Raw genomic sequence first — 15,628 nt, 5'->3', positions numbered from 1 at the left:
GTCATAACAGCCTGTATCAACAGAGACAACACGATTGATACTCACAGGTACAGTTTCTCCCAAGTAAAGATGAACTTGATGAGAGAATTACAGATTACCATTCAGGAGTCGGACATCAGGTTGTAACTATTTACATTTAACCAAGTGATTTTACTGAAGTCAACCTTTTTAAGCCTTTGTTTTTTTTCATCTTACAAATGGCAACTTAAACACATTTGTTGTGGCAGAGACTGCTAACTATACACTAAAATGTATTTTTCCTTCCACAGGACTGCAATTTCAAATTTCCCTTGAGGCTGCTGTGTTTATGCGATTAAGGTCTTGCCAACAGAATGTCAGCATAAGTGACATTTGTAACCTCTCTGTGCTTGCTCAAGGTCCTCTACTTTAAGGCTAGGTCCTGAAATCACTGTGTAGAATGGAGCCACCCACTGATCTGCCACCTCCAGCTAGGAATGTTAAATGACAAAGAACTAAGCCACTTACTTTTTGGAAAATTTGCTACAACAGCTAGAGTTGGTATGACTAATGCACACGTCCTAACCACCTCGCAGGACTATAAGAAACAGTAGATGTAAGTATGAGAAACAGCTTTGGGAGGTAAAAGGGGCTCTAAAAATTTGTCACCATTATTATTAATACAGAGAAAACAAATGTCTAGTGGAATTTCTGACATACTATCCATACTTAACATTTTTTTATTGAATGAATAAATGAACATCTTGCAGGAAAAAGCTTGAACAGAAGAAATCTACCTGATATAATGGCACTGGTAAATTATTTTTCCAGGGGAAAAAAAATCTTTCATTTCATTTGGGTTCATACAAGTTAAAGAAAGCTTCTTGGGATGTACTTCTTTCAAAATATTCTTTCTAATATTTTTTTCCATCAAAGACAGGTTATAAAATCTGAAACATCATCTTGACAAAAGGAGAACCTACCTTTAATCCCACTACACAAACTCAGATATTTCATTTTTTGCCCATTCCTTCTGTCATGTATTTCATCTATTTCATTTCATTTTTAAACACATTTTATTTTGTACACATTAATGATAGCATTGCCTTGGTAATTATCAAAAAGTGATATTAACAAAGAACCATCCCACTTTCCCAACAGGTTCTATTTCATTTTGACATGGAGTTCCATTATTATGAAAAAGTACACCATGGAGGAAAAGTGATTTTCATAAGAAAATACATGGGGGTGTTAATTCTAACTACAAGTCAGTTGATGGAGATCATAAATGCCATATTGCCTCCATTTTCTATTTGGCAGCTACCTTAGGTCTTCCAAAGACTACAGTCAAAGACAAATGGGTACAGGGGACTGTATTCAATGATAATGAGGTCTCAAGTAGAGTGTGAACTCCAATGAAGAAGACATGATCCACAAAATTGAATATATATGCATATATATGCTAGGGTTGGAAGACAAGAGGGAGCTGTAGAGAGTTCAGGAGAGGGACAATGAGAGGTGAGGCACCTAGGGAACTTGAGACCTGAGACTTGACCTGAAGTTAGATAGGCATGGGGGCAGGAGTGAGACCAAGTTCCCTTAGGCCATGGACCAGAAGAGAAGTAGGAGAGAACATGTTGTTTATGGGCTGACATTTATTCTACTTACGGGGCCAGCAGTAGAGTCCACTGGAGGTGAGCAGATGAGGACGGATAAGTCTAGATAAAGCCTCATCACAACAGTGATGGCAGCTGGCACGCGGAAATTCACCCTTCATCGAAGAATGTATTAATCTGGGCCATGGTATGTAAACAACTCATTACTGTTCAAAGTAACTGGCTTCTGGGTGCAAAAGATGAATACGAACGACTAGGGAACAACTGCTTTCCTCTCTATAGACCTCATCAATAGTGGTATTCATTTCTGGATTGGGCATGCTATGTGACTTCTGTTGGCTTCTCAATACAAAATGCTTTATTCTAGTTGGCCAATGTCAGTCACCTACTACTGTCAATGGTAGGCACAGTGATCCTTACTCATTTTTGTTTGCTATGTAACATGAATTAACAGAAGCCCAGAGATAGATAGATATTGGGGTTCAAGCTGAGGGTCAGATAACTAAAGTTGCAGGCCACTAGCTCTTACCTCTGCCTCATACTGGAATGGCTGTCCTGTCCTCGGTGTGGCTGGAGATTAATCCCTAAGAGTGACTTTTCTTCTTTCTTGTATCTCAAACCCTGGGATTAAAGGGGTGGGATCCCAAGTGCTGAGATCACCTTTGTGTGGGCTGTTTCTCTTTAGGACTGGATCAATTTCCTGTAGCTCAGTGTGGGCTTGAACTATCAGACATCCATCTACCTCTGTCTCCTGGGTCCTAGGATTAGAGAGGTGTACCGCCACCGCCTAGCTTTGCATTTGTGTCTGGCTTTGCATTCTGGACCCTCAGGCAAGCTTTATTAAATGGTAAATAATGTATCAATCACCACATTGCTTCTCCCCTCAGAGGGATCTGGCTTACCCTCCTCTCACTTGTCTATTTTCTTCTCCTGTGTAGCCCAGGCTAGATGTGAACTTGCTATGCAGCCTAAGTTAGCCTTGAATTAACCATTCATTTATGTCTTAGCCTCCCAAGTGCTGATATTATAGACATGATATGGTCATGTCTATATATCTATAGACTATATATAGACTATATATCTATAGTCTATAATAACACCATGGTCAGCCTCAAGTTTCATTTTTAAAATAGCATTACGAACGCTACACACACAGCCTCTCAACACTTTCATGCTATTTCCAATTCCAAATCCTAGAAGCAGGGATGGAATGCTTGTTGGAATACACAGAGAGTAGAAGAGGAAACAAGAGAAGGAAGTGATAGGAAAAGCTTTGAAGAATTTTAAGTATTTTTTTCCTGCAGCCTCATTGACAAATAAAAATTATATATATTTAAGGTACACAATATGGCGTTTTGATATATACGCACACGATAAGATGCCTTTCACAATCAAGCTGATTAAAAGATCCATGTCCTCATGCAGCTTTGTGTGCACGTGTGTGTATGCATGTGCACGTGTGCACTCATTTACATTGAAAGCATAAGCTTATTAATAATCTTTATGCACAAACATCACTCACCATCTCTAGGGGACCAGAGAGCCCATCCTGGGCATCAAAATCTATTGATGCTCAAGTCCCACAACTAGACTAACGTAGAGTTTGCAGTATATAATCTATTCACATGTCTTTTCATAGACTTCAAATAATCTCTAGATTAATAACAACCCCAATACAGTGTAAATACAGGGCAAGTATTGCCATGCTTTATTATTTATCTGTGGGTATAGACTCTGAGGACACAGAGAGTCAGCTGTTTCCATCATAGTCATCATTAACTGTTGTCATCAGGCCATTCCATTGGTCTCCAGATCACCCAAGTCCTCCATCCCCACAACTTGGTTTACTGTCCTTGATTTTCAGCCTGGGTTTGAATTACTTTCAGTTGAAACTGAACATCAATGATATAAAATGACTAGGACTCTTACTCTCTGGGGGAGATGAATGGATTAATAAAGCTGCTCTAGCGCTACTGAATAATTTGGAAGCAAAACCAAATTTGACTTACAACAGCCTAGCAGGGTGGCTTATTTTAGAAACATTTTGTCATAGGTTTGCCGGGAATACTAAAAATGCATGGTTCCACCGAATCCATGGGGGGAGTGCACGGAGTCAGCTGTTGAAGAGTAATGTGAAATTAAAGACAGAATGAAATGTGTGATCTTGTGTAATCACACCTGATGCTTCCATTTCTCAATTGCAGCTGCCTGTTCCTGTGTCAAACTGGCTACACACACACACACACACACACACACACACACACACACACACACACTATTCCGTAGAGAATGAATATGAATTAACTCTACAGTAGTCACCAATCAATTGCAAGGTTCTAAGATGCAGAAAATAATGAGTTTTCTCCTAAACAACTTATATGAAATCTAGGACCTGGATCACAATAAAATTGTCACAGCTGAGGTTTAAGTAGTTCAGTGCCAAGTCTTAAAAAGAGGCCAAATTTCAGGACTGAGATGATGGGGGATTTGTGTGTGTGTGTGTGTGTGTGTGTGTGTGTGTGTGTGTGTGTGTGTGTGTCTGAGTGTGTGTGTGTTATGTGCACAGATGCACACACATGCCATGGCCCATGTATAGAGGTCAAAGGACAACTTTGGGAGTAGGTTCTTGTTCTGCAATTTGTTTTGAGGCAGGATCTCTCTACTATCTCTCCCACTTTGCTATGCACTTCTGGCTAGCTGCTTAGCAAACTTGTATGTTTCTGTCTTACATGTCACCATTGGAATACTGGGAAGACCTATTCGTGCAACCTCACCTGGCTTTCTAAAAGCATGGATTCTGGGGATTTTAACCCAGGTTGTGGGGCGTGTGTAGCAAGCACATTGTCCACTGAGACACTGTCTTGAGCAGAGTATGCATTTTTATGTACAAAGTGCATTTGTAGTCCAGTTCTCCTCCTGCTTTGACAACTGAGTGGCTTATTTTGATTTAGAATTCCAGGATGGTGAAAACACTAAGAAGGGGGAAAGAGAATACTTCAAATGAGTTTGGGGATGTTTACTACTGATGAATTTTAAAGTGCATGCATCTGAATCTGCACAGGTACTTACCCTCCTTTCTTCCTTGCTTCACCTTGGGGTCTATCTTGAATATCAGTTTATTTCTGCAGGGCCTGTGCATGTTTCCCTGGCTTCTCAGATAATTCATGGAAATGGGGTACAAAATGACCTATAAATCACTTTCCATAAAAGACAGCAAGATGCCTCATTGGATGTCAAAGTGGTTACTGTGGTTAAATGTTCCATTCTTTGGGGGGTGGAGAGATGCTTTCTCCACAATCCCACTAAACAGCTGGAAAGCAAATCTTAGGTGTAATTAGCCTGACCCAGCCAGCTCTGTGTCACATTTACAGTGAAGCAAATCAAAGCTGAAAACGACTAGAAAATTGCTATTTTGGTCCCTTCCACAAAGTGGCCACGCACTGGGAGAGGCAGATATTGGCAGAGAATCACCACACACACACACACACACACACACACACACACACACACACACACACACACACCCTGAACTGGTCCTTCACTGTTGTCTCACTGAGGGTTTCTATTGCTGTGATGAAACACCATGACCAAAGGCAAGTTGGGGAGGCATTTCTTTTTAGTGATCATGGGGGGATGTCCAACCCATTGTGGGTGGAGTCATCCCTGGGCTGGTGGTACTGGGATTTGTAACAAAGCAAGAACAAGCCAGTAAGCAGTACCCCTCCATGGCCACTGCATCAACTCCTGCCTCCACATTCCTGCCCGTTTGGAAGTGTGAGCCAAATAAACCCTTTCCTCCCCAACTGGCTTTAAGATAAAACCACAATCTTGACCATGACTTTTCAGTGTTCTGGTGTGTTGCTCACCATTGTGGGACACTGTCTGCTTCTTCGTCATACCTTCCTGCTATTTTACTCAGTTGACCATTATTCCCAGTCTCTATTTCTTCCTGTAGCCTATATACTCTATTGTGAGAGCATTATGAAGTTGAAGAATTTTGAAAAAAAAAAAACCAACAAAATTATGGGGCACATGAGTGCATAGAAGAAACATGTAACCCTCATCCCAATATGGATACATGGTCTAAGTCCACCAAAAGGGTAGAGCAGGGATGGCTATATTTAGCAAAACTTTTATGTGGTTTATTTAAAAATTTTATTATAAAGTATCACATATTAAGAGAAGTCACTAAAATCATGGTGTAAATAAGTTAAAACCGTTAAGGGTACGGTTGTTAAAAATCACTATTAAAATTAATATTTGTACTAAAAATTGCAATAAACCAAATGCCCACATATGAGCTGCCGAATGCAGAAGTAAAAATATTAATAGTGACATTGATGGTCTCCACTGCCACTCTGACCATTTCCCCACCCTGTCTGCAACAACCACTGGGCTATGCTTCCACTCATCATCTACCTGGTTAAAAATACTCCATGTATCCCTAGCCTAAACAAGGATGCTTCCTGTTATAAAATTTATGTTGACCATACTGACTGTCTTGCATGATATGAACCTTCTGTTCTACTCTCTGTTTAATATTTGTCCATATTGATGGATATGGCTAATTGGGATCTGTAATAAACAGCATAGATATATCACATTTCACTTAACCATGTCATGTACAGGGACTGGATATATTTCTAGTTCTGGACTGTTATTGTCTTTCCTAGTCTGGGATCTAGAACAATGTGAAATGTTCATGCTTGTAGGAAAACAAACATGGTTCAACCATGCAATCAATATTACTGGGAAGGTACTGATTCTCTCTCTCTCTCTCTCTCTCTCTCTCTCTCTCTCTCTCTCTGTGTGTGTGTGTGTGTGTGTGTGTGTGTGTGTGTGTGTGTGTGTGTGTTGCTAGGCATCAAATCTAGGACTTTGTGCATACCAAATATGTGCTCTACTACTGACTTGCATTGATTTTTTTGGGGGGATAATATCTTGCTATGGAGCTCAGGTTAGTCTCAAACTCTCAGTCCCCCTGCCTCAGTATCCACAGTCCTTGGATTACTGCTATAGGTTTGCTATGCTAAGCTCTTTGGGGGTAGTTCTCTGCCCAACTGTCACCAATGAGAAATTCAAGAAGAAATATTCTTAGTTACAGGCCTCATCTAACCCATGAAACCAGAAGTTTCATGTAAGCCTTGAGTCAGCTATATTGGGCACACAAAACAGTAGGAAGGATGAAGTCTACATGAGCTATGGGAAGACAGGTATTCAGGCAAAGACCTGTCTTTCTACACACACGCACCAGAGGTTCAGAAAACTGATCAGGCAAAGTTCTCTTGCAAGTGCACATGAACTTGGCCCCTAGCCATTCTCCCCAGGCTACAAATTAGTAAAACTTTTGAGGTCAATGTCAATCACAAAGACCACAATTTAAGAACTCCCCTATGGGAATTCCAGAAGTCACCTTGGCACCTGTGAAGAGTGAGCTATCCAATAGGCCACATAATGGAATTGAGTATTACCTTAACACACAAAAGAGATGTATACATCTCAAAGAAGAGGACAATATACTTTGAAGAAGATTTAGCATAAGGCAAGGTGTACCTTCTTTGTATTCTGAAAGTTGTTGCTCAAAACACAAATATTCAGCAAGATAAGTAATGAGGTCATATATCAAAAGAAAGGGGATCTTATTAAAAGAACACAACCAGCAAATAATTCCAATGCTGAATCTAAAACCTCATGCAGTTTGCACAGAGCAAAATCACCTCTGAATTAATTTTATTGTAACAGGGAGATGGGACAACCCTTCTCTGGTCTGTAATCACCAGAAATGTGAAATGGGTGGGAGACACACTACTATATAAATGCTTGGGCTAGTGTAGGAGGTTTTGATGCAGGGGGCCTTGGTAAGGTGAGAAATCTATGTTGAGAAACCCCCTGAGAGATTTTGGAAAATCAACTTCATTTGGAAGAAACCTGCATAATACTGAACTAGGCCCTCTGAATGTGGGTAAGAGTTGTGTGGCTTGGGCAGTTGGGGGGCCACTGGTAGTGGGACCAGGCTTTATTCCTAGGGCATGAACTGGCTTTTTGGAGCCCATTCCCTGTGGCGGGATAAGTTGCTCAGCCTAGATACAGGGTGAGGGCCTAGGTTCCGCCTCAACTTGACAGACTTTGTTGTGAAGGGACCAGCTCCGCATTTCAGCAGCCATAACAGTAATGCATACTTGCCTGACCTTGCCTTGGTCACTAGGAGGTCAGATGCCTGCCTCGTGGCAAGGAACCAATCAGAAGTTAGCTGGTGGCGCTATGCTTTACGGCTCTGGGTGTGCTTTATGGACAAGTGCACAGCAATGACGTGCAGAGCATAGCAACCACCCTGGAAGGGCCTATGGGCCATAACAACCAGTTGACCAATCAACACAGGGCAGGCCCTCCAAGCCTGGAGGCACACCAATCCTGAGCCTGTGCGTACACCTAGACACTCCCCTTAGGCTGTCCTATAAGATCTCCATGCAGTGGCTTCTAGCCGTTTTTCCTAGCCATCCACCATGGTGGATGGATGAAAGGCCAAAGCTAACATGGGGTTAGCTTGTTAAACAACTACAATAAAGCCTGGTGCTGTTTGCATCCAGCTTTCGACTCTGCCTGGTGATTGGGGTGGCTGTGGTCCTGGGCTGAGATCCTGGGGGCCTGAGCCTCTGGGGGTCTTTCATTTGACCATCTCTGTGGAGTGGATGGCAGGAAGAGGAAAGTGAGGGGGAACTGGGATTGGTATGTAAAATTTAAAAAAAGAGATTGTTTTCTTTAAAAAAAGAAGTTATCAAATGAGCCTAACGAGATAACCACTCAAAGTTCAGAGGGAGTAAAGGATAAGAGAGGGAGGCAGAACTCCTGTGGGCAGAAGCCATGCCAATGGGAACGAGAAAGAAACTGTTCCTGTAGTGGAAACGCTAGTGGGAAAGTGATGGCTATTCTTTGGACTTGGTGAGAACTGAGAGTCATTGGATTGGGAGCAAGCAACATAAAGTCTGAAAGAAGACTCTTCCAGGCCTGGGGGGAAGAAACAAATCCCCTGCAAAAGAAAAGATGCAATCCCACAGATGGGACTTGTGATGTGGTTTTGAGAGAAGACAGAGTCTTTGATTCCTATAGCATTATCTGCCCAAAGTGGTGAGTAGTAAGGAAGGCGCGGGCAGACATTTTCTCAAGGAAATGGGTAAGGAGCCTTGTAACCAGGCAGGCAAAGGCCTGGCTTAAAAAAGATTAAATGAAAGGGAGCATAGGCCCACAATGTGGCCGTTGTAGACAAGAGGGAGAATGTGTGGAGCTTGGCAAAGTGTGATTAGCAAGATTTAGCAAACTATTTAAGGACCAGCTCAGAACTGGGAACTTTAGAGTGTACCTGAGACAACCAGTCCATCAAGCTGAGTGGCTGCCCCTTCTGAACCCAGGAGAGGAGACTGAATCCAGAGGAACAGAAGTTGTGAGCCTGAACCTGTGGGCAACTGCAGGAGAGGTACCCCCTGCTGTGAGCCTATTGTCTGTGGTTCTTAGGATTGTTTGCTTATGCCTGTGTGTTGCTTTGACATAAGTGTGAAGTAAAACTTATATCCTCAAAACCAACTCGCTGAGTTTGTCATTCCTCCCAGGCTCCAGACAAAAGGGTTCAGAAAAGATTTTCTTTTAAGAAGAGATTTTAAAGAAATACAGTCTATGAAAAGTATGCAAATAATATTCTTGAAATATGAGATCCCATTACATGGTAATTAACACTTTAAATATTATAGATTGGGATATATGTATACACACATGTATATGTAATATATATATGAGAGAGAGAATGAAAATGGAAGGGAATGGGTGGTCGTTATAAGAAGGGAAGGGAAATGTGGTCATTTTTTATTTACCTCCATGGGGAGTCAATGGACTACTTCATTCTTGATATTAATATTTTGATACACAGAGTGGCAAATACTGTTTAAACATGCATCAATAGTATTTATGTAGAGATTTGGAATAAACTACAAGGGGGAACTTAAAACAGGTATCACACCTGCCATATTCTTGGGATATAATGAAAAGGGTGGAAGACATCAAAGAAAAATTCAGCCCACACCAGTTTCACCAAAAAAATGGAGAAACAAAGAAAACGAAATTACTAAAAGATCAAATGTAAACTAGGAGTACAGAATAACCAATTAATTACTTTTGGAAATAGTCATATTTATGGAAGTCTAAAAATATACGCATGAAATGGTAACATGTGTTAACATTTATCTGATGGATCAAAACAAAAAAAAAAGCCTCTTAAGGTTTTAGCTTATACAATCATAATTTAAAAATTTAAGATAATGATTATTCTGCATGTGTGCAACTGAAAATACAATAGAAACCTGAAATTCCTCTTTGTGTCTCTGAGTGGAGATGACCATGAGACTGTCCAGCAAAGGTAGAAGTGACCAACATAGCCTCAGGCCTGAGACAGACGTTTGCTGGGATTACTTAACGTGTTCACCAATTTGACTCATTTCCCAGAACAAGACGCACAGGTGCTCTTCATTTTAGCAGTCACAACACCAAATTAGTCTTCATCCTTCTGCTCTTGGCTGCTTCTTGAAGCATGATGGCTCCATAGTTAGGAAGGGGCTTTGGTATGATGGTGTGTGCGTGAGTGCGTGCATGTGTGTGCATGTGTGTGTGTGTGTGTGTGTGTGTGTGTGTAAAAGCTTGGTTCACATCCACATGGTCTATCTAGATCCCCTGCCACAGGATTGGTCTCTGTAAGCCTGTGAGGACTTACTGCCAATGTTCCAGTATTTCAGCCCCTTGTACTTCTATCTATACTTTATTCTCATAATGGTCACCATCAGAAATGCAAATCTCCAGCCACAGTACTCAAGTCAGTTCTCAAATCTCGCTGCCATCGCTGGAATGTTTTGCTTCTTCAGGGTCAGTTATGGAGCCCCATGTGCTGATCTCTGAATGCTTCCCATTGTAAGGGAAGCTAGGGATCTCTTGTAGTACCCTTGGTATTCTTTCTATGCTTTTATATATTTCATGTGTTATTGTGACTGCTTAGTAATCACTCTCCCAAGGAAATGTGTGTCCCCAGAAGGAGAACAGAGGTATTTTGGTGTCAGAGAGTATGTGGTATTTACCTTCCCGGATTAGTTTGGGGACTGAAAAGCATAAGACACAGTCTAGACAGTTATTGTGTGGAGGGCTTCCCTGAGCTGATTCACCATTTTTCCAACCCCCTCTTCCTTTGCTAATGCCTTGTTTCTCAGGGAGTAGGCATCAGAGGCAGCTTGTTCCCAGAACATCTGAGCTACAGAGTCACTGTCTCCCTGTGTACAGTTGAGATTTTGATGTGACAAGACAAACTGGCAAAGGCTCAATGGGAAGTAGGCCGTGCTCTTTGCTTGATCTTCACTGAAGATGCATGGAACTTATGTTTCTTTTCATCACCATACAAGAATTCCCACAACTCCCTGCATAAGCGATGACACTAAACTCACACACCTTTATGTCTTGTGGTCCCAAGAGCACCCCTTCTGAAAGAGAGTGTATGTTCATAAATGCCTTGTGTTGACACTGAATATTCCCGAGCTAAGAAATGATCTCACACATTATCTTTCAGAAGATGAATGGTATTTTATGGTCCAGGAGGACTTTCCCATTTTCAGGAAAGTTCAAGGGAGTGAATGTTAAAGACAGCGGGGCTTGATTCATAAGAAAGAGAGCACTCACCAGCAGACACTGAAGAGACACTAAAGGACTGTCACTTCTGCACTCCACCTTCCCTCAGCCTCCTATCTGATCACCACTGTGCCCTCCCTCACAACAATACACTGTGTGTATTGACCTCACAGCCCAGAGTACCATGCACATGGTGTGTGTGTTCAAATTTAAGTGCTTGCTTCACATATCAATAGCCATCTTTTCAGAGGTAGCCCGGGCAACTAAGGAATGCAAAGAGTGGGAGAAAAAGTTTTCTCCAGGGAAGAACACACCACTTGGTTATCCAATATCAAATGGTCAGCCCTGAAAACATACATACAAGTAATGCTATACAGACTGAGCAGCTTATAGGACACACACACACACACACACACACACACACACACACACACACACACACACACACACGGTAAGAATCAATGTAAAAAAGAATCATGAATTTGAAAGAGAGCAAGAAGGGGTATATGAGAGTGTTTGAAGGGAGGCAAGAGAAGAGAGGAATGATATAATTACATTAGAACCCCCCAAAAAGAGATGTATGACAACATTGCTTCTATTACAGGGCACCCTCCCCGATTATTTCACCCACAGATAGAATCTCAGTACCATAGCAGAAGCTACCAGAACTTACATCATCATATCGCAACTCACGTGTTTAAATAGCTCTCTTTATGTATTTATTCAACGAGTAGCTACTGAATATCAGGCATGTTCCAGTGAGCAATCTGAGGACATGACTCATGGCTGTCATCCTTCACCCTAGACCTCAATGCTGCACTTGGCAGAGGCTATACACATTCTATATCTTTGTTGCATAAAAGAAAAAGGCAAGATAGATCCATGAATTTTGATAGGAATGACAAAGCTCATTTCTAGTGGAGTTTTTCAGCTCATGGATCCCTTTTCATGTTCCTGAGTCTTTGACTAGCACTTCATGGTGCACTTTTGGGTGAGGCATTTCCTTGCCATAGGGTAGACATGGCGTCCAACAAGCGTGAGGCACCTCACAGACATCTCCACAGCATACAACTGATGTCTCAATGTGCTTTACTTTCTGTGCAATACTACTGGGATACAAGCTAGCGCCCACAAACCCAGACTTCTCCTTCCCTTCCATCTGTATGTGGGGCTCCTGGTAGGTCTCTGTCAACAATGCTTCCCTTAATCATGGAAAAATGAAAGGAATCATCTTCCCTTATCACTAAGTGGATTGGCTGAAAAGCTCTTTAGCCCTATGCCCCAGAGATGGCATAGGCAGGAACTACTAACTCTGACAATCTAATGTGACACACTAAATGTTTTCTCCTTTTATCTTGCTATTCTGAGGGCAAGCCAGTTTCTCTTTGAAGTGTGTGCCAATTGTTTTCCAGTTACACCACTCTGTCTACCGCCTCAGGAAATGACCAAACATTGGGCAGTCTCCCTCCACAGTAATGTTGAAGAACACTAGGAGTAGGGGCTTCTCTGTTTCTTTTTACTTCTTAAAACCATCCAGTGCCATTAAGAAGCCTGCTGCTTATTCCCCTGCTACAAAGTAGTTGAATAAGATTTATCAAGATCCCCAGCCTACTAAATGTTCCATGGCCAGTGGGACAACATAGAGACAGGAACCAGCTCTGAGAAGCTCTGATGGCATACCAAAAGTTCCCTTCTGGAAAAGGCAATTAAATGTCTAGCTGGTTACCAAAGAAATCCATGCAGCATCTTTTGCTTGAGGGGTAACAAACAGGGACATCACTATTCTATGACAGGGTATGCTTGGATTTACCTGAAGTCCGGAGCATGGGCCATGGGGCCTTTCTAAGTTCTTTTCGGGTCTATCGATTGTATCACTATAGATAGAATCACTTTTCTGAGCTGAAGGAGAAAGAAGGCCTTATGCTTCAGGGATTTTTATCCATGTTACTCCCTTTTGAAATTTTTGGCACTGTTGATTAGATTAGGGGACAAGATTACGCAACCAAACAGGTCTCTGGTAATTGCTGCTTAGGGACCAGTAATCCATGTTACTTAGCAGCTAGGCATCACTGTCCTTGTGCATGCTCAGAATCCCAAGGCATTGATTAATGCACACTTCTTGGAAACAGTCATGTCTCCTTTAACTGTATTAATCCTTTTAGTCACTTCCAACTTTAATTCACTTAATGTGGCACCTCCCATAAAGATAGAAGCCGAGGGCCATGAGATTTTTAAGTGTACCAAAATCAGCTAGGATGACATGTGGCACAAGAAAGTGTTTATGACAGCTAAGAGCCATGGCAGTTAACCTAATGGCCAAAGAAAGATTGTAAAACTTAAAAGGACAGAAACAAAATTAGTAAGCAAGTTACATTTGTGTGTGTGTGTGTGTGTGTGTGTGTGTGTGTGTGTGTGTGTGTGTGTGTGTGTGTGTGTGTGTGGTTAATGCTGTTCTTCTCATCTTTTTAAATGCAGGGTCTCATTCTAGCCCAGGATGGCTTCAAATTTGTTGCATACTTTAGCCAGCTAAGTGCTACAGGTATGAGCCTGAAAACAGATATCTTTAACCAGAATCAGAAGACAAATAGTGCCACATAATTCTCAAACTTAACAACAGCTCCCACTGACAGTTTTTGCTAACTTTCAAAACTTTCAATTTTTATCATTTCAGGTAATTACTAACATAATGAAGTTGGGTCCTTTGGATTCTAATGCTGAATGACACAAAACTACTCCTTAAAGAAGAAAATATGTCTACATAAAGATGGTTATTTTCTTTTCACAAGGCTATTGCTGATAACCTTCATGCTGTGAGGCGCAGAGGAATCAGGCGGCCTTTGTTGTTTTTGATCCTGTCTTAAGGAGTTTCTATGTGCAAGAACTCAGAGCATGGTGAACAAAGGCAGCAAACTGACTAGTGGGTGTTGTAATTTTTTAAAAAGTGGCTCAAGAGAGAAAGATACCATGCGACAGTGCTCAAGCAGAGGGGTTTTCATTAAGGGAAAAGGGTCGTAAAAAGTGAAATGGGGAGGGGAGACTGGCCTCTGGGGACAGTAGTAGTGGGAGAGAGGAAAGAGAGGCAAAGAGAGAAAGAGAGAGAGAAAGAAAGAAAGAAAAGAAAGAAAGAAACAAAAGAAGAACAGACAGAGAGAGAGAGAGAGACGAGAGGAGGGGATGGAACGTGGGCAGGGCACTATTAAAAGGGAATGAAACGAATAGGCCCAGGGGGTGCTCTTGGTGGCAGCAGCTGAGGGCATGTCTTGTCAGAATCCATAGGCAGGCCAGTACAGATGCCTGAATACTAACAGTGGGTAAGCATTCCGCCAGATTCTCCTTTGCAGAATCGTTTCTACCCAGAGCTCAACCTCTTATGGCACTCTGCTTGGCTAGCTATGGCCCAGACAGTGGCAGTGTCTTTGCCCAACAATGGTCAGGCACCCTCTGCTTGCATTATCCAACACAAAGAGAAATCGTTCAAAATCCAGCTAGATTTTCGTCGACACGACATGGTGATCATATAAACATATGGACATGTTGTCTTAGTTTGGGTTTTTATTGTTGTGAAGAGACACCATGTCCACGGGAACTCTTATAAGGAAAACATTTAATTGAGGGTGGCTTGCTTACAATTTCAGTGGTTTAGTCTATTATCATCATGATGGAGAGCATGGTGGCATGGTGGCGTGCAGGCAGACGTGGTACTGGAGGAGAAGCTGGGAGTCCTACATCTTGCAAGCAACCGGATGTCGACTTGAGGGAAGCTTGAGCAAAAGAGACCTCAAAGTCAGTGCTCACAGTGACATGCTTCCTCCAACAAGGCCACACCTCCTAACAGTGCCACTCCCTTTGGGGGCCATTTTCTTTCAAACCACCACACATGAATACTTTTGTTAGATGGATACTAGGGAAGACCTAGAAGCCATTCACCTATAAGATTAAACAAAAGTATCACTTTCTCTTTGACTTAAAAAAAAAAAAACACTGAGAATGAAGAAAGGGGACAAAGATGTACAAATTTGAAACACATTTGTTAAGGAAAAAAACACTATGGATGAAGATGGTTGTTTAAAACCTGGGTTTCTCATATTTCTCTCGTCCAATTGATTATTTTAGTTATACATATTTATGGACTATTTTATGATAATTGTTTGTATATATGCATACATAGTTTTTAATAATCAAATTGAGGTAGTGAGCATTTCATTCTCCTTAAATATTTGGAAAAAATCGGATCAGCATGTACTTGGATATATTTATGGGATACAGTACAGTTTTCAATACATGTGGATGGTAGGTCCTGATCAAGCCAGGGTTATTAACACCACCATCTCCTTATCCTTAGCATATCTGATATCCTCTCCTATGGGTCTTCCTACACTATATTGTGGGTTTCTCTGAAT

The 15,628-nt window shown here is 41.6% G+C and overlaps 1 protein-coding gene across 4 annotated transcripts in view; it reads right to left on the bottom strand.

The window, feature by feature from the left end:
- Positions 1-15,628, bottom strand: part of Samd12 (sterile alpha motif domain containing 12) — a 432,434-nt gene that overhangs the window by 130,575 nt on the left and 286,231 nt on the right. The window lies entirely within an intron of this gene.

This window comes from Cricetulus griseus, chromosome 10 (assembly GCF_003668045.3).
Source record: "Cricetulus griseus strain 17A/GY chromosome 10, alternate assembly CriGri-PICRH-1.0, whole genome shotgun sequence".
NCBI classification, from domain to species: Eukaryota; Metazoa; Chordata; class Mammalia; order Rodentia; family Cricetidae; genus Cricetulus; species Cricetulus griseus.
Note: the sequence above shows the minus strand (reverse complement) of the source record. Positions and strands in the feature narration are given on the sequence as shown.